Here is a 16,973-nt window from a genome sequence, read left to right as displayed (position 1 = left end):
GTAGTGACCTAACGGAAAAAGTGGATATTTATCTAACGGAAAATCCGGTTTTTTCCCGTAAACAATGACACCCCCTAGCAAGGTTGGTAGGAGGTTTCCTTCTCTTTTCACCACTCAGTAACATGACTACAACCAATAGGCATCACATATCGTTACTTTCACCTTACTAACGAAAAGTGTGAGCAACGAATCCGCTTTCTTCGTTCAAGAAAACATACCCACACCGAGCTTTCCTCCGTAATTGCATGAGAGCGGAACATCAGTCTCCTCTATTGCTACGTCAACTACAACAAGAAACTCAACTGTAAGGGTCTTGCTCGATTACCAAAGAATATTGTGCATGTGTATCGGATCTTCATACGCTAAATCGTCGTCTACGACATATATCATACGCAACGGCGTAAGTTGTAAGTACAACGGTATCAATTTGTTGAAAATACATAGGTTATAACCCTGTTAATCGCAGCGCTATACCACCTCAACCACCCTTATTATCTCAACGGAAATCAGGAGATCGATCTATTCGCGGCGTCGATTATTATAATCGTAACGGAAATTTACGACTCCCGCTGACGTTTTTCCTCGTGATTGCGTCTCCCCGTGATTGGTCGAAAATACAACCTTAATTACACAATACCTAAAACAGTCCAGTTATGTAAAGTTTTCTACCACATATGCAAAATACTATTAATATTGATACATATAAAAATGAAAAAGGTAATAATAACTTGACATATTTACAATTTCTCTGATCTCAAGTGCGTCCTTTTTATTGATTATTCTGTAATGACAAAACCAGGAATATGTCTAATCAAAAATCTTTTAGTACGTTTGGGACGCAACTGCTCCATTGTGCAGCAGTAGTTTTAGCTAACCGATCGTTACAACCACGTCGGCGCTATTGACTTCTTCAGAGGTCTCGGCGACATTTGAATTGTGCCTGAAATTATACAAGTTGGTTTTGTAGGTACCCAGGTAGATACCCTTGTCCAAGAAGTCTTCGTTTTTGTACTTCCCGTTCGTGGTTATTACGTTTTGCGTCTATCTTAAGCATATTTTTTGAGATAATCCATGATGCATCCTGAAGACATTAAATAATGTAGATTTATATTGTTTCGACTCGAGATATCTACCCGATTCATTTATGTGATGCTCTGTATGAAGTGTACCATTGATCAATTTGAAGAAAGACACATTTTGAATTTTTGGACGAACTACAAATTTTTGATAGTTAGTAGCCAAAATTGAGAAGCTAAATCAAAAACCGCGCGGCCACCGTCTACTTCTTCCTAAATGTAGTCATAGACTATGGACATAAAAATATGGATCGTACCATAGGTCTATGGTTTATTCATCTCTGGATATAATGTTCTTGATTCGTGATGTAGTCGCATGTGGGTTGGCTCGTTGCTTATTGCCCCGGTGTAGCCGGTTCCTCCATCTGGTTTAGGATCAGTTGCCTGCAGCTTGTAAAGCAAAAAAATCAGAGCCTGTTGAAGAATTTTAAAGATAAATCTGTCTTATACTGTTCATTCTAAGATAAAACGATATATCTCATTAAGTTCCTCAGAATAAAGTATTACGCCTATTTGCATGGTAAGATTTGCTTTCGAAAAGAAATACTATGTAGAAGACAAGTTGTGCGATAATAATAACTAAAAAGAGTTGATATTTTATAGAGTGCTTACTTCATAAATGAAATTATAGGAATGTCCTGGAGAAAGTACTTGTTACGTTCAGATGCTGGCAAAGATTGCAATGCTCTCTGCATAATGTGCCTCGATTTATCCTTCAAACCCATTTTTAATCATTCTTCTCCACTGTTAAATCATGTCTCGGGAATATGTTTAAACTTCCCAATCATGGTATTAATTCTTTTCTCTAATTCCATCTGCCTGCCAGCCACGACATGAACAGTCAACATGTGACTGTATATTTTCAGTGAGTCGTTAGACCTCACTGCCTCTTGAAAAACATCATTTAATGAGTCAGGAATTCCAAATTTCGATTCTAAATTCAACTAAGCCTTCCAAACGTTTAATTTTTCCTTCTGTTCCCTGAAATTAGTCGTTTACACAGCTCTTGTCGCCACTGCTCTTACTTTCTCTATTTCTGTTGCTTGTAAATGGTATGCCATATACTGTAACCATACTATTGAACTGTCTGGACTTGCTAAAACTAATCTGTCGAACTGATCTGCAGAATTTGATAACTGGTTATCGACGAGCGCTTCTTCTCTTTGACGAACTTCACGTTCCTTCTGTGTTTTCTGTTCTCAACGTTCAGCGGCACTTAATTTCTTATTTCTCAGTTTTAGCTTTTCTTCACAATCGCTAGATTACTCTTTACGCTGAAGGAGAGTTAAATCAGGGTTGTTATCCCAGTAAAATCCATACGCAAATATCCTTGGCTTCTGCTCGTTATCATCACCATTCAATCCGATTGTAATTGTTCGCGAGTTGTGATAATGAGCTTGGGCTCGAGGCGACAGTCAGTCGCCAAACGTAGCCGCGGTCACGGGATGAACGCTTTGTCTAACAAAGGCATAACAAAGGCATAATTCTATAGCTCTCTTTAAAAAGGAAATAGTTGTAACACTCGACAGTAAACATTCCAACGGTCTCTGTGCCGTAGCTCGCCACACGCAGACCCTATTTTTCGAGTAAGATGATTGCCAGATGTCGATGCGTCTCCGCAGTACATGTTCAGCTAGCCCGAGGGCCTGTTATAAATCTTAAGATTTAGTCAACTAAAGTCCTTCAAACAGACAAACAGTCTTTGTCCCAACTACGGGAAAATAGGGGAGACCTATTTTTCAACGAGCGGCGTCTCCCACTAGCAACTTTCCCTCGAGGGCGACTAGCATCTTTTTCTAACCACCGATATGGAGATTGACCGATTAGCAGCAACGCCAATTTCCCTTACTTTCTGAACGAAGGCTTTTCTCGACGAATCCGATGATCTCGTATCCTTAGACACACCCCATTATAGTTTTCCTCTGTGGCATCATCGGGACGGGAAAGGCATTCTCGCTCGCGATCTCATTGATGAAAGGAGTAACTCTCTACGACCAGTGAATATTACGCGTCCGACTTAGATTTTGTGAGTACGTTCATCTATCATCCCGTCGACCGCGGATTCGTTATTGAACCTAGGATCATTGTCATTAGTTTCTCGTGTACCTAACTACCGCGGTTACTTGTCCGGTTCTATAATAATCGTATTTGCACTAGTCAATGTCTTCTCTATTGCATAACGACAACGTGTAACCCAAACGAAGATTCGTTTCACGCCCCTAACCCTAATTCTAATGTAAACCCGACATATATTTTGTGGCATGCTTGTAAAATCTAGACATCATTCTTTTGATAGCTTTTCATAATTGTATCAGAATTTTGAGATTAATTAGACGAATATTTAATAATAATTTTAATATCGAAAATAACGATTATTATACTACGAATTTTTATATGAATAGAGTATGTTAGAATATGTGAAACATAAGGTCCGGTCAAGTACTAGGAACAAACGAAAAACAGTTTTGTACGAAGAAAAACAAGAAAGATATAAAGAATAACAGGCTTTGTTTTCGAGAAAATTGATCTTGGAAATCTGTTTGAAATATATAAATTTGGTTAGTTACCGATTAAGCAGATGGAAGTTATTTTACGTGCAAAAATAAGAGAAAAATGTGGAATAAAATCTTTCCGTATAAAGCTTCATTTTCAAGAAAAACGAATTTCTTCGTGCTCAGTTGATAACACTGTTCAACACGTAATTTTGCAATCTTCAATTTCTTTTACCATCGTTCCTGGTATGCCATCTACACCAACCGCTTTATTCCGGTTCATCTCAGCTCCGGCATCCAGTAGCGCTTCCTTCGTGATCAAGCCCTCGCTGACACTAATACTCCCGTGGATTCTACTTATATTTCCCCTCGGTCTCGTTAAGAAAAGCTCATCGACAAAGGCTCGAATCAGTTTCCTCGTCTGCCTCTTCTTTTTCCGCAACTCCCGAACCCACTGTACCGCGTCTTCAGTTCCTCACGCCACTGCTCTCTGAGTTCTTCTTCTCGTCGTCATCACCTCCTCCTTTCTTAACTTCATCAACTGTTCATTCCGGCAATAATTATGATTTTTCTTGCCCGTCGGAGGGTAAACCCTTTTTAATTCGGAGGTACATGAGGTTTCCACCGTAACACCGTAACATCGAGCCCTACTGCATAGATGTCCCTCGGTACTTGTTACTAAGCTTTCCTAATTAACCATTGCTACCAGGTGACCCACTTAGCCAGATTGACACATACCATTTCATATTGAATAATACTTTACTTCATGCATGTAGATGGCACCACTCCTTCATGTATCATAAAGCCCCTAAAGAAGGGGTCCGCTTACCAATATGGCAACCGTGCGACACGTGCGCGTCTCATCACGTCGTTGAAACTATTATGTGATCCCTACTTCCTACACTCCACTGCATATAAGTATTTGCATTTGCATTTCCCCTATCCCATCAACTCACAGTTGACCCCAGTGACAAGAAAACCCCACCGTGTCCCAATGAGTGCTACCACCCACATGTACTTTCTTCAATTCATCGATCTACTGATATTCATGTGCCAATCCAGCAGGTATTAACCGTGTCGAAGCCACCCAAAGGGTAGTGTTAGTGTACTATTGTGTTCCATCGTGTGCAATTGCATTCTCTATCATACTTCATAATCTTACAACATTTAAATCTATTATATTAATTATCATCTCGAAGCCAATATTAAATATTGTTGCGTTGTCAATTAATACAAAACCATTCTCGTTATTCAGTTAAAAGTAAAATAAATAACGACTAAAACAAAAACAAAACACGATAAACAGGCTTAGCGTGATGAGTTATTGTTATTAAAGGCGTTTTTAATCTTTCACTTTTTATTTAGCTAAACTTTATTTAGTTACATTTTTTGATTTTCTATATTCTATCCCATATAACGTAGCTTAATGTAAAAAATTCGAATTGTGTCAATTCTTGCCCTAACCATTAATTTAGTAGTTTGTAATTAATTAATTAATTTGTAGTTATGGAGCTATAATAACTCGTCAATAAATGCGAACAACCAACGTCCTTTCGAATTATCTACAACAACGTACTCACGCATATTAAACATTTACGAATACGTTATATACATTAATTTATTACTTTTTAAATTATTTACTGTTTCCTACTAATTCCTTTCCTTTTTAGTTTTGAAAATCAACGATATATACTACCACTTTCTAATTCTTCCACTGTTTTCCATTATGAACTGATTTTATCTGATGAGTCATTATAGTTCCAAATATATTTATCCTAAGCTATTGTATTTAAATTACTTAAGATTGAAAATAAATTTCTTCTTAAAACTTTATATTTATATAGCTCTTCAATTATATTACGTAGAATACTCCTCCATTATATTACCACTCTTTATTATATTTTATTTAACTCTGGCTTCTTCTAATTCAATTCTAATTTTATTTCCTTTTAAAGTTTTATCATTTAAATTGAAATTCGTAATTGCATTTTCTATAGATATTCGACTTTACCAACTCCTCTTCATATTTTAATTCAATAGTTCAATAATTTATTGCTTTATGTTCTTCGTTATTGTTCACCTATGACTCATCACGCCATGATTATCGAGCATTACACTTCTTGTTTCTCTCACATTTAACATTAGATCCTCCAATTATTCCATTTATTTTTGTTCAGCTAGGATATTACCATTTAATTATACCCAAACATATTGTAACTTACTCACTCGATCATAATCCACGTCGACTCCCTTGTAACATACACCCTGATATTCACTTAATACTATTCCACTCACACCAATTCTCCTATCATCTCATCCCACTTCACACCCCTTACAATTTATCGTAATAATTCATTGCACTTCCCTCTCCCTTTGTAATCCATTGTAACCCATTGCAATTTTCTTGAAATTCGCATAAGCATACTGTATTTTCGACCAGTCGTGGGGAGACGCTTTCGCTAGGAAATTCGCCACGGAAGTCGTAAATTCCCGTTACGATTGTAATAATCGACGCCGCGAACAAATCGATCCCCTGATTTCCGTTGAGATAATAGGGGTGGTTGAGGTGATATAACGCTGCGATTAACAGGGTTATAAAATATGTATTTCCAACAACTTTACACAAGATAGTAACGCCGATACGTAAGAGGTAAGTGAAGAATAAATGGATTGCTCTTAGATGAGACAATCAGTGTAGAGACGATGACTGATCTGAAGACAGAGCTCGAGTCCTAGTAGATATGTTGTCGTAGAGGAAGTCTTGAGGTGTTGAGTATGTTAGAATGGAGAGTTAACTGAACTTCCGCTCTCATGTAATTATGGAGGGAAGCTCGGTTTGTAGGTATTTTTTGAACAAAGGAAGCGGATTCGTTGTTCACACTTTTCGTTATGAAAAGTGAGGGTAACGGTCCGCGATGCCGCTTGATTATAACCCACCTTAATGCATAAAGGTATGAGGAGGAAGCCTCCTACCAACGTGGCTCATGGGTGAACTTGTTCATGGAAAAGACCAGCTTTGTCGTTAGACAAACATTCGTTTTTCCCATTAGGTGACTACCCGCTCTCTCCGTAATGTTTAACAGAGTCTAATAAACCTGACGAGTTTTCTAAGAACCAGCCATAAACCGAAAACACTTATAGGATTAGAAAATCCTTCCGGATAAGCACATTAACTTGAAAATATGTGCTAACAATTAAACTAAAAATTTAAGGTTTATGGTGGGTCCTTAGGTTTATTGAGGACCGGAATGACGGTACGTGGACCATAGGCTGCCAGGCATTGTCGTGCCCAGTTTCGACAATCTTTGTTTATTGACGATCGGACGAAACACGTCGTCTCCATGTTTTGCGTAGCGCGTATCCAAAGATGGGAAAGTCCCTGAGCGAATTATATACGCTGTGCCGCAAGGATTTCGATACAAACGGTCATACAAAATCGCCTGATACGCCGTAATCAGGAAAACGTATCTTCTTTAATTGTAATACGGATGTATCGGACTTGACGATGTCGCGTAGCTCGGTGTCGTTTTCTTGCGCTGCGGCGAGAGTTTTATGGTCCACAGATTTCCCTATCGCTTCGATGCCAGATAGAGCGTCGGTTACATTATTGTCCAAGCCTTTAATGTATCGGATGTCGGTCGTGAACTGTCCGAAGTAGTCAAGATGGCGAAATTGTCGCGGCGAACATTTGTGTAGATATTGATTGAACGCGCACATGAGGGGTTTGTAATCGGTTTATATCGCGAAATTTCTCCCTCCTACGGCTTATCTAAAACGTTTAACTGCGGTGTACAAAGCAAGAAATTCGCGGTCATATGCTCTATATTTTTTTGCTGCGCGGAGGTCAAGGATGTTGTAACGAATCTTAGCGGCAGCCATTTGTCGTTCACGCGTTGATGTAATACTGCTCCTATGGCGTAATCCGATGCGTCTACCGCGAGGCTGACGGGCCCGCCTGGTATCGGATGTGCTAGTGTCACACGCTCAGTAATGTCACATGTTAAGAAGTAGTAATAGGGTGAACAAAATATACTGCATGCCACAGCTATCGAAACAATAACCAGATAGTAACGGAATAGCCGCCTCTGATATACACCCGGCGATAATCCCTACAGGGGGACTAAAACCTCAGCATAAAAACCTTTCTAAATTAGCGCTCGATATCTTTTTTATTATAGCACTCTGAACCGTCACTATTTTGGATTCATACAATAAATTTTACTACTGTTAGGTAGACGATACATTTACACTGTACATGTGAATGTGTGTGTAAGCGTCGGAGAGCGTCCAGGTCTCAGTTGAGACAAAAGACGATTCGAAGCTGTTAGAAGAATCTGGTGGGGTCGGTTGACAACAAGCGTGCGTACAAGAAGGTTATCGAGGTCTTCGGAGTGTAATATATATCGGAGATGAAAGAACACCGGAGCCTTTGGAATTTTGGATAATCCCGCAACATTGCAACCCAGAGTCTACTATAGCTGTAATTGAACAATTGTAGTTATTCAATCCGATTGTAATTGTTCGCGAGTTGTGATAATGAGCTTGGGCTCGAGGCGACAGTCAGTCGCCAAACGTAGCCGCGGTCACGGGATGAACGCTTTGTCTAACAAAGGCATGGAATAATTCTATAGCTCTCTTTAAAAAGGAAATAGTTGTAACACTCGACAGTAAACATTCCAACGGTCTGTGTTCCGTAGCTCGCCACACGCAGACCCTATTCTTCGAGTAAGATGATTGCCAGATGTCGATGCGTCTCCGCTGTACATGTTCAGCTAGCCCGAGGGCCTGTTATAAATCTTAAGATTTAGTCAACTAAAGTCCTTCAAACAGACAAACAGTCTTTGTCCCAACTACGGGAAAATAGGGGAGACCTATTTTTCAACGAGCGGCGTCTCCCACTAGCAACTTTCCCTCGAGGGCGACTAGCATCTTTTTCTAACCACCGATATGGAGATTGACCGATTAGCAGCAACGCCAATTTCCCTTACTTTCTGAACGAAGGCTTTTCTCGACGAATCCGATGATCTCGTATCCTTAGACACACCCCATTATAGTTTTCCTCTGTGGCATCATCGGGACGGAAAAGGCATTCTCGCTCGCGATCTCATTGATGAAAGGAGTAACTCTCTACGACCAGTGAATATTACGCGTCCGACTTAGATTTTGTGAGTACGTTCATCTATCATCCCGTCGACCGCGGATTCGTTATTGAACCTAGGATTATTGTCATTAGTTTCTCGAGTATCTAATCACCACGGTTACTTGTCCGGTTCTATGGTAATCCTATTTGCACTAGTCAATGTCTTCTCTATTGCATAACGACAACGTGTAACCCTAACGAAGATTCGTTTCACGCCCCTAACCCTAATTCTAATGTAAACCCGACATATTTATTCATATAATGTATGCTACTCGTTCTTTTTCCCTTGTTTGGTTTGAAGATCACCAGCGTATGCTAACACTCACATATTATATTACTCCTCCTTTTACTTATTCACCGCTATCCATCATAGACACCATCACCAATGAGCCGTTAATGCATCACACACTTTTTTATCCTACGCTGCTGCTGCTGTACTCGAGTTAATTTAACAGCTATTCCCCTACAACTTATAATGCCAATATTGACCGCCACGCTTCATGTTTCTCCCACTTTAATTGTACTCAAACGATCATATGATTATAATCCTTGTCGCCTCCATATGCATACACTCTGATATCGTCTCAATATTATTCCACTCACACCCCCTTGTAATTCACCACAATCCTTAGCAATCCTGCTTGCATTTTCACACGCATGTATCATCGTATATTGTCAAACACCTAGCTAGCGAGAGCGATCCACCAACATGTCCGCTCTCAATTGCGTCGCGAACCAGACTTCTGTCTATAACCTACGTTCACCTTAACATGTGACTCGTAGTTATTCATTTGTTATAGTTCCCGAACCGTAATTACACTTTATTTCAATTCCTATCCTAGTCAAATTCTAATTTCTATTTCCTTTAATTTAGCCAATAGATTAACTTAATATTAATTTAGCTCACTTTAACTTCAATTAAAATCCACTAAACGCTTACTCACTCAATAACATTAATTGTTATATCGATTTTAGCCCCGCTACGCCTTCCAATTTAGCCTGTGACTTCTTGCATCCGTTAAATCCTCTCATCTTATTCAAGTCAACAATAAACTAAAATCACTGTACGTACCCACGACACCCTAATTCATCTCAAATGGGAATTATCCATCACTATCTAGCTCGTTAAAAATTGGTATTTCTCATGTTTCCTTTAAACCAATTCCACCCACGATATGACACATCTACCCCTAACCAACTACTATTACAACTAGCCTTATGCTCACGAGCGGGAGCTCGCGGCAAACACGTCCGCAAGCAACGACGTCTCGAATCGAACTCCAGTTTTGCTGCTAATTAAACTCGGTTGTCTGATTTCTAAGATTTTATGTGTTTTACACGATACGTCGATCTGCACATTTTTCCTAATGATAATGATATAATGATTTTCTGTCTGTAAGGGTACGAACGTCGATTCTTCCAACTTGAATACAGCAGTTGGGCAGGTTTTGACTGTCTGTTGATTATTAATTAATTCGATTCTACATTCAGGTGAACTGATTCTATTGTGACTTGACTGAGTTCCCTTACAAATGTCGATGATTGCCGTTCGTTTATATTTGTTTAAGTAGTGGCTATCGACAAAGGTGTATCGTTCTAAGCTGATTAGTATCAGTTTCTACTACAGGTGCGATAAATACAGAGTTTTGCTTGAAAGGTATCGGATAAATTTTTATTATTTTCCATTCGTTGTCTTCTGAAAACGATACAGTTATCGTATATATGAGTTTGTTATCATTTGTCCATAATTTTAGTTTACTTAGATCTAGAATTAGTAGAAAGTTTTGAACTGAAAGATCGATATGATTACTCATAAAGTTTTGCTTCGTTATTTGGTCGAGTGTTGTTAAGAATTGTTTAGGTTCCATAATTTGCGGGTTTATGATTCCTTGTTTTCCTGATACTACAGTGTTAAAAATTTAGTCGATGTTAATATGGAGCTCCGATATGGTAGATTCAGTCCGAATTAGTAAAGAGATCAATATTTCGTTTTTCTCGTTATGGTTTTCAATCTTGCGTATGACGTTGCTAACGTTTTCGAGTTGATTCGTCTTAGCATAGTCTAGCACGCGTTTGATAAGTGCGGTTTGATTACTGAGGATCGTTTTTATTTTATTGTTGGAGTCAAATAATGTGTAGAGGATGAGTCGAGTCCGTGATGATTGTGGTTGGTGGCTGTAGATGTCGCTGCTGGGGGTACTGCTATATTTTCTTCCTATTTAGAATCGTGGAATAAAAATCGGACTTCGGTCGCCGGGATTCGATCCCGCGTTCCGAACGTTCGTAACCTTTTTTTTTTTGTACGTTGAGAAATCCTCATGGACACTCCGCTGCTGCAATAATCGCGTAACAGCAGAGTAGTGTCGGACTCCTACCGACTAAAACTCCACGATGACCATCTTATGCGCGTGACAGGGGTGCTCCAGGAACTTCTTATGAATTAACTTCAGTTGCACCCCCTTCTCGCGTTCTCTTGTTCGAGCCGGCTATTGAGTAGGCGTTAGGGGGAGGTCGTTGCTCCTAGCGCTGTCACTTCTTCTGGTCGTAGTCCGTTGGGGTGGTGGCGGGGCGGCTCTGGGTCGTCTGACTGCCATCCTTCTCCATCGTCTTATCCTGCAGGGGTGAGAGTTTTTTTTTCTCTCCCTTTCCGCTCGCTCCTTCGCGAGCATAACTCGCTCGCAGAAGAGGCGGACGGCCTCGTATTCCTGTGACCCTCTCAACATCGCTTCTACAATCGCTGAGGGTGTCAACGTTTCTCCTATGGCGTGCCGCAGGGCTGCGCTGTGTCCCTGCCCTCTCCGCAGCGGTGGCAGGTGTCTGTCGTCTCTCGCCTTATTCTCTTCAAGAACTCACCGAACACGCCGTGTCCGGTGATCACTTGTGTCATCCTGAATGTGAGTGGGAGGCCGTGGCGGCTCCTACATGCCTCCCAGTTTGGTAGGACCGCTTCCGCGCCTCGGTGTTCGCTTCTCCCGTTGATCAGTTGGGATCGCCACAGGTTCCATGTGTCCTCCTCGGCGGTTCCTGTGTCGTTTGGAGCCGCCTGCTCGGTGGGGTCTTCTCCCGGATGCCATTCTCTCCGGCGGGTGTATCTCTTTTTGAGCGCCAGCGCCCGCAGCTCCCACGGGGGGGGGGGGCGCGGCTAGGGTGGACGCCGACGCGTGAGACACCGTCCGGTATCCCCTAATGATTCTGATGGCGGTCACTCTGTGCAGCCTTCTCAGGAGCAGAATGCTGCGACGGCTTGCCATCAGGTCGTCCGCCCATACTGGGGCCCCGTACATCACTCTTGACCGAACGACGCCCTCGTAAAGTCGGCGCACCGCGTCTCCGGCCCCGCCGATGTTCGGTAGTAGGCCGCACAGGGCATTGGCAGCCGCTGACACCTTCGGGATCAGTGAGTCGAAGTGCGGCTCGAACGTCCACTGGCTGTCGATGGTGAGTCCCAGATACTTCATCTGTGATCCCACCCGGACGGTTTTACCTGCTATGTTTATGCATAGGCCGGGCGGTGGTGTCCCTCGCCTCTTCCTGTCAAAGAACCAGGTGGCCTCCGACTTCGCACGGAAGACTCTCAGGCCCAGTTCGTTCACGGCACGGATCGCACAGGCCGTTGCGATTTCGCCAATGCGCAGCGTCTCGTGCCAGTCACGACCCTCGACCAGGATTAGGGTGTCGTCCGCATAACATATCATGGCCGCGCCTGGGGATAGCGGGCATCGCAGTACCTCGTCGTACGCAACGTTCCATAGTATGGGGCCCAGCACCGAGCCCTGCGGGACGCTACGCTCGACGGATCGCTTTTCCTCTCCTTCCTTACTGGTGTAACACACCCACCTGTCGTCGAGGTAGGCTCGGATCAATCGGACGAGGTAGCTGGGAACCTCGAAGTGCTCCAGGGCCGTCACTATCCTGTCCCATGGCATGGTGTTGAACGCGTTGACGATGTCCAGGGAAACCGCCAGCGCCGCGCCTTTCCGGGAGACCATGTCCTCCGCAATCGCTCGTACGCGTCTGACCGCGTCAATCATCGAGCGCCCCTTCCGGAAGCCGTACTGGCTTTCGCGCAAACCTGGCACTTGGCCCGCTATGTGTCGTTCCAAACGGGCGGCGACTACCCTCTCGAGTAGTTTGCCGACCTCGTCCAGTAGGCATATCGGCCGGTACACTGACGGCGAGGTCGTCGGTTGGCCCTCTTTATGGAGCAGGACCAGTCTCGTCGTCCGCCACGCCCGGGGGTAGACTCCCTCCCTCAGGCATCTTGTGAAGAGGTGCCGGAGTCTGGCGGCCATGACCCCCATCACTTCCCCCCAGATCCGGCCAGGGATTCCGTCCGGGCCCGGTGCCACGTTGCGGGAGGTCATTCTTCTGGTAGCCTCCCATATCTCCTCCTCCGTGACTTCCCAGTCGTCCCTCCATTCCAGCGGTCGTGTCGTTTCCCGTGGCCGTTCCACCGCTCTGTTTTCTTGTGGGGGAAAGAGCGTTCCGGTGATCCGCGTCAGCAGCGCAGGTTCCATCTCCGTCGTTGTCAGGGGGGCCTTCGCGCGTAGTTTCTGTGTCACCGTCCTGTATGGCCTTCCCCATGGGTCCGACTCGACTGTTTCGACCAGTTCGGACCAAGCACGGTCCTTCGCTTTTTTAATTTCCTTTTGTAGCGAGCGCCGTAGCGCGCGGTACGCCCGGTAGCGCAAGGAGACTTCTTCTTCGTCGCGTCGTCGCCAGCGGCGGGCCCTTAAGTACTGTCTTCGGGCCCGGACACATCTCGTCCTCAGTTCCGCGATGTCGGGGTTCCACCAGTAAACTGCTCCGCTTCGCACCGTGCCCGGTGTGGCCCGTGGCATGGATGCGTCGCAGATTGCTGTCGTGGCTTGGCGGAGGTTCTCGGCCTCCTCTTCCACGTCTGCTTCGGTCGTCGTTGTCGAGGCCTCCCAGCTCCAAGCTGTTGCTATAGCAGCCGCTCGGAGTAGATCTTCATTCCTTTCTTTTATTTTCCATCTGGGCGGTGGGCGCGCGCGCCTCTCCCTCGGCGGGCCGTGCCCGTCGTTTGTCGTCGGCATTCCAGGTACAGGTGCGACCACCTCCATGAATATGTACAGGTGGTCCAACACCTTGGCCTGTAATGCCTCCGACACCGTGGTTTCCTTCTCCTTTTTCTATTCTCTGCAGTCGTTCCTCCAGTCGGTGCAGCAAGGATCTCATCTCCTCTGCATGGTGTTTGACTGCAGCGAGACGCGCCCTGTAGCTGCTCTCATCCGCGGTGGGGCGCGAGGCCGGCTCTTTTCGGAGTGCCTATACCGCCGCCTCCAGTGTTGCTATGCGTCTTTGCGCCATAGCGAGTGCGTTGGTGAGTAATGTGTATCCTGAATCAATGTCGAATGGAAATTAGACAGTTCTATAAAAATAATCCTTCTCACGATTCCACAACTTCATAGCTTAATTAAATACAATTCTTCGGCGATATAATTACAAATACATTTACAGGAATTGTGTAATATGATAAATATCTCGTTAAAGAAATTGAAATCGTAAACTATAGATTCTAGTATTCTTTCACTTTCATGTTTCCTATGAGCCCTTCAATCGCTAAATATTTTGCAATGAAACACGTATTATTAAACAACATAATCATACTAAATTAATTTAATGTGACTATTTATTATTATTATATAATAACACAGTGATGAAAGAAATAAACTGGTCAAGTAATCTAAGGGACGATAATACGTATCTATGTCAGTGACAGTGAGAAAAATTCAGATATCTGTACTTAAGTGATTACACTTATAAGTATCATTATATATTATATAAATATGATATTTCGAATGGTATCATTTATCACTCATTAAACAAGAGTGTCATATCCAGAGAAATGATTTTACATATCTTAATCTTTGCTTTGATTACGATAGTAATAATTTCTATCAAACTTGATGAGGAAGATACATGAATAATTATCTAAAAGCTGAAAATCTTGGCAAATTCATTTGTACATAAACTAACAGGAGTGAATTTTAAAGATACACTCTGCTCTCAACAATTAAAGCTGTCTTGTCGCAACAAAGTTTCAATAATTTTTTATGGACAACATGGCCCAGTTTGCACAAAGACTACAGTTGCTAAAAGTGACTACTAAAAGTTTCTATCCTCTAAATTCTATCTACGATTCTATAATCTAAAAACTGACTTTTGCAAACAAACTGTAACATTCGCTTAACGGAAAGACATACGTATATTGTTTGTACTCGTCTTTTCACAATGAATTCTTGAACGTCTGTCTCTGTGGTGAGACAAATGCAAAGTCATCTCATCAGTTACTCACCTTGCTTCAAATCTCCAAGAGTATCGACGAGCTCGTCGCATATCATCGCATCCCATTCGTCCTTTCCCATTAGATCGTACTTCCTCGCCAAGTATCGCGCCACAGCGTTACTCTGCGCTACCGGTTTCCCGTCTATCTCCAGCACAGGCAGCTTTTTATAAGGCATTGCTAAGAACAAACATGGCTCATATGAACACTGTGTAGAGGGAAACGATCGATAGGAAATCACAACACAGCTTCCGAGGCCGTTGCGTTCTTGTGAATAGATGAATCGAAATCATTTCGGTTTTAATCAACATGGCCTAGTAAAGAAATACAGAAATGTCTTCTTTCTCCTTTTTTTCTTTTCTTACGATTACGATGGACAGGGTATCGCGTGTTTTTGACTGTTGGGAAGAACCTAAAGTTTTTAAAATCAAGGATAAAAGATAATACCAGACACGGAAAAAATATTAGAAAATGTACACGGTTCTTGTAATGAAAATTGAAATGCAAGGAATATGAATCGAATGTCTCTTGCGAACGTAATTTTGTGTTTTACACCGACAGGATTGATTTACAGACTTACGTTGATTTTTGGTTTCTCTATCTGCAAGCGACATATAAGATTATATCGAAGACTATGCTGCGTAAAACTTTTATTATACTATTTACGATAGAAATGTCGCAACGGAAGATCGAAATTTATGTCTGCTTTGTTCTTTCGACTTTTTAGCTATGTTCTTGTTCATTTCCGAACTGATTTCAATTTTTTATCCTTTTTTTCCGACAAGTCCTAAAAAGTTTTTAAATTAACGAGAAACGTAGAAGTAATTTTGTATTCCTATTTTAAGTCACCTATTTACGGTTTTCTCAAAATATTCGAAATGCTTCGATTCATTGAAAACAATAAAGATTGCAACACAAAAATTCGAGAATCGTAAGTGAATTAAGTTGGTATTCGATAAACACGATATTACGGAAGCAAAACTTAATGAAAAGTTCGACTTTATTCCGTATGAAATTTTACTTTAAGTAAGTTTAGCCTGCACGTGAAACGAAAGTTTTATATGCAGAAAAGTTTGAGTAAATGGTAGATATCTGAGAGTTGAACGATGAAAGTAAAAATCGATTCTTCACGCTTACAATCCTTGTATTCAGGCCAGAGTTCTTCGGGGATCCTCTCGTCGGTATACTCGATGCCAGTATATGCAAATATGTACCGTATATGTTCGGCACGACCACGGGCATTGAAGTAGATTAGTTTGTAGGTATGTTCGTCGCTCATTTTCCTTGCTCTATCAACTTATCGAGAAAAATGTTACAATTAACTCGTGTAATTAACAGACTGTGTGCGTGTTTGTGTGTAGGGAGAACAATTTATTTGTAGATGGAATAATTCGTATAATACGCAAAATAAATCATTTAGAAGGCTGGAATATGTGTTTTTGAAACAATTAATTATGTCGAAAAACATTTCAAACGAGATATAATTATGAAAAAAATAATAATTAAATATATGTAAATGTATGTAATAATAGTTAAATGTATGTAAATGTAATAATTAAATGTAATTAGTTGTGAAAAAAATAATAATAAAAAATAAATAAATGTAAAAAAAGAATTAAATGTAATTAGTTTCTTTTTACGCACGCGATATTATTGGCGATATATGAAGGTCAACTTTATTTTTTTAAATAGATATATTTATACATATATTTATAGATATAAATACATATATTATATAGATATAATAGTATATATAATATATATAATAATATATATGTCGAGTCTGAATCTCCGAGTCCGAGCTCGAGGCGCCCTCCCGGGGCGGGCTCGCGGGAGGGGTAGCGGTTCTGCGTTGAAGTTCTCCATCGTCCGGTCGCGCGTGGGGTACCTTTATTGTCGATAGTTACACTAGTGACGAGGGCCTCAGGTTTGATAACAAATCCGTGACCAACGGGAGG

This window comes from Bombus vancouverensis, chromosome 10 (assembly GCF_051014615.1).
Source record: "Bombus vancouverensis nearcticus chromosome 10, iyBomVanc1_principal, whole genome shotgun sequence".
NCBI lineage: Eukaryota > Metazoa > Arthropoda > Insecta > Hymenoptera > Apidae > Bombus > Bombus vancouverensis.
This window is presented reverse-complemented; position numbering follows the sequence as displayed.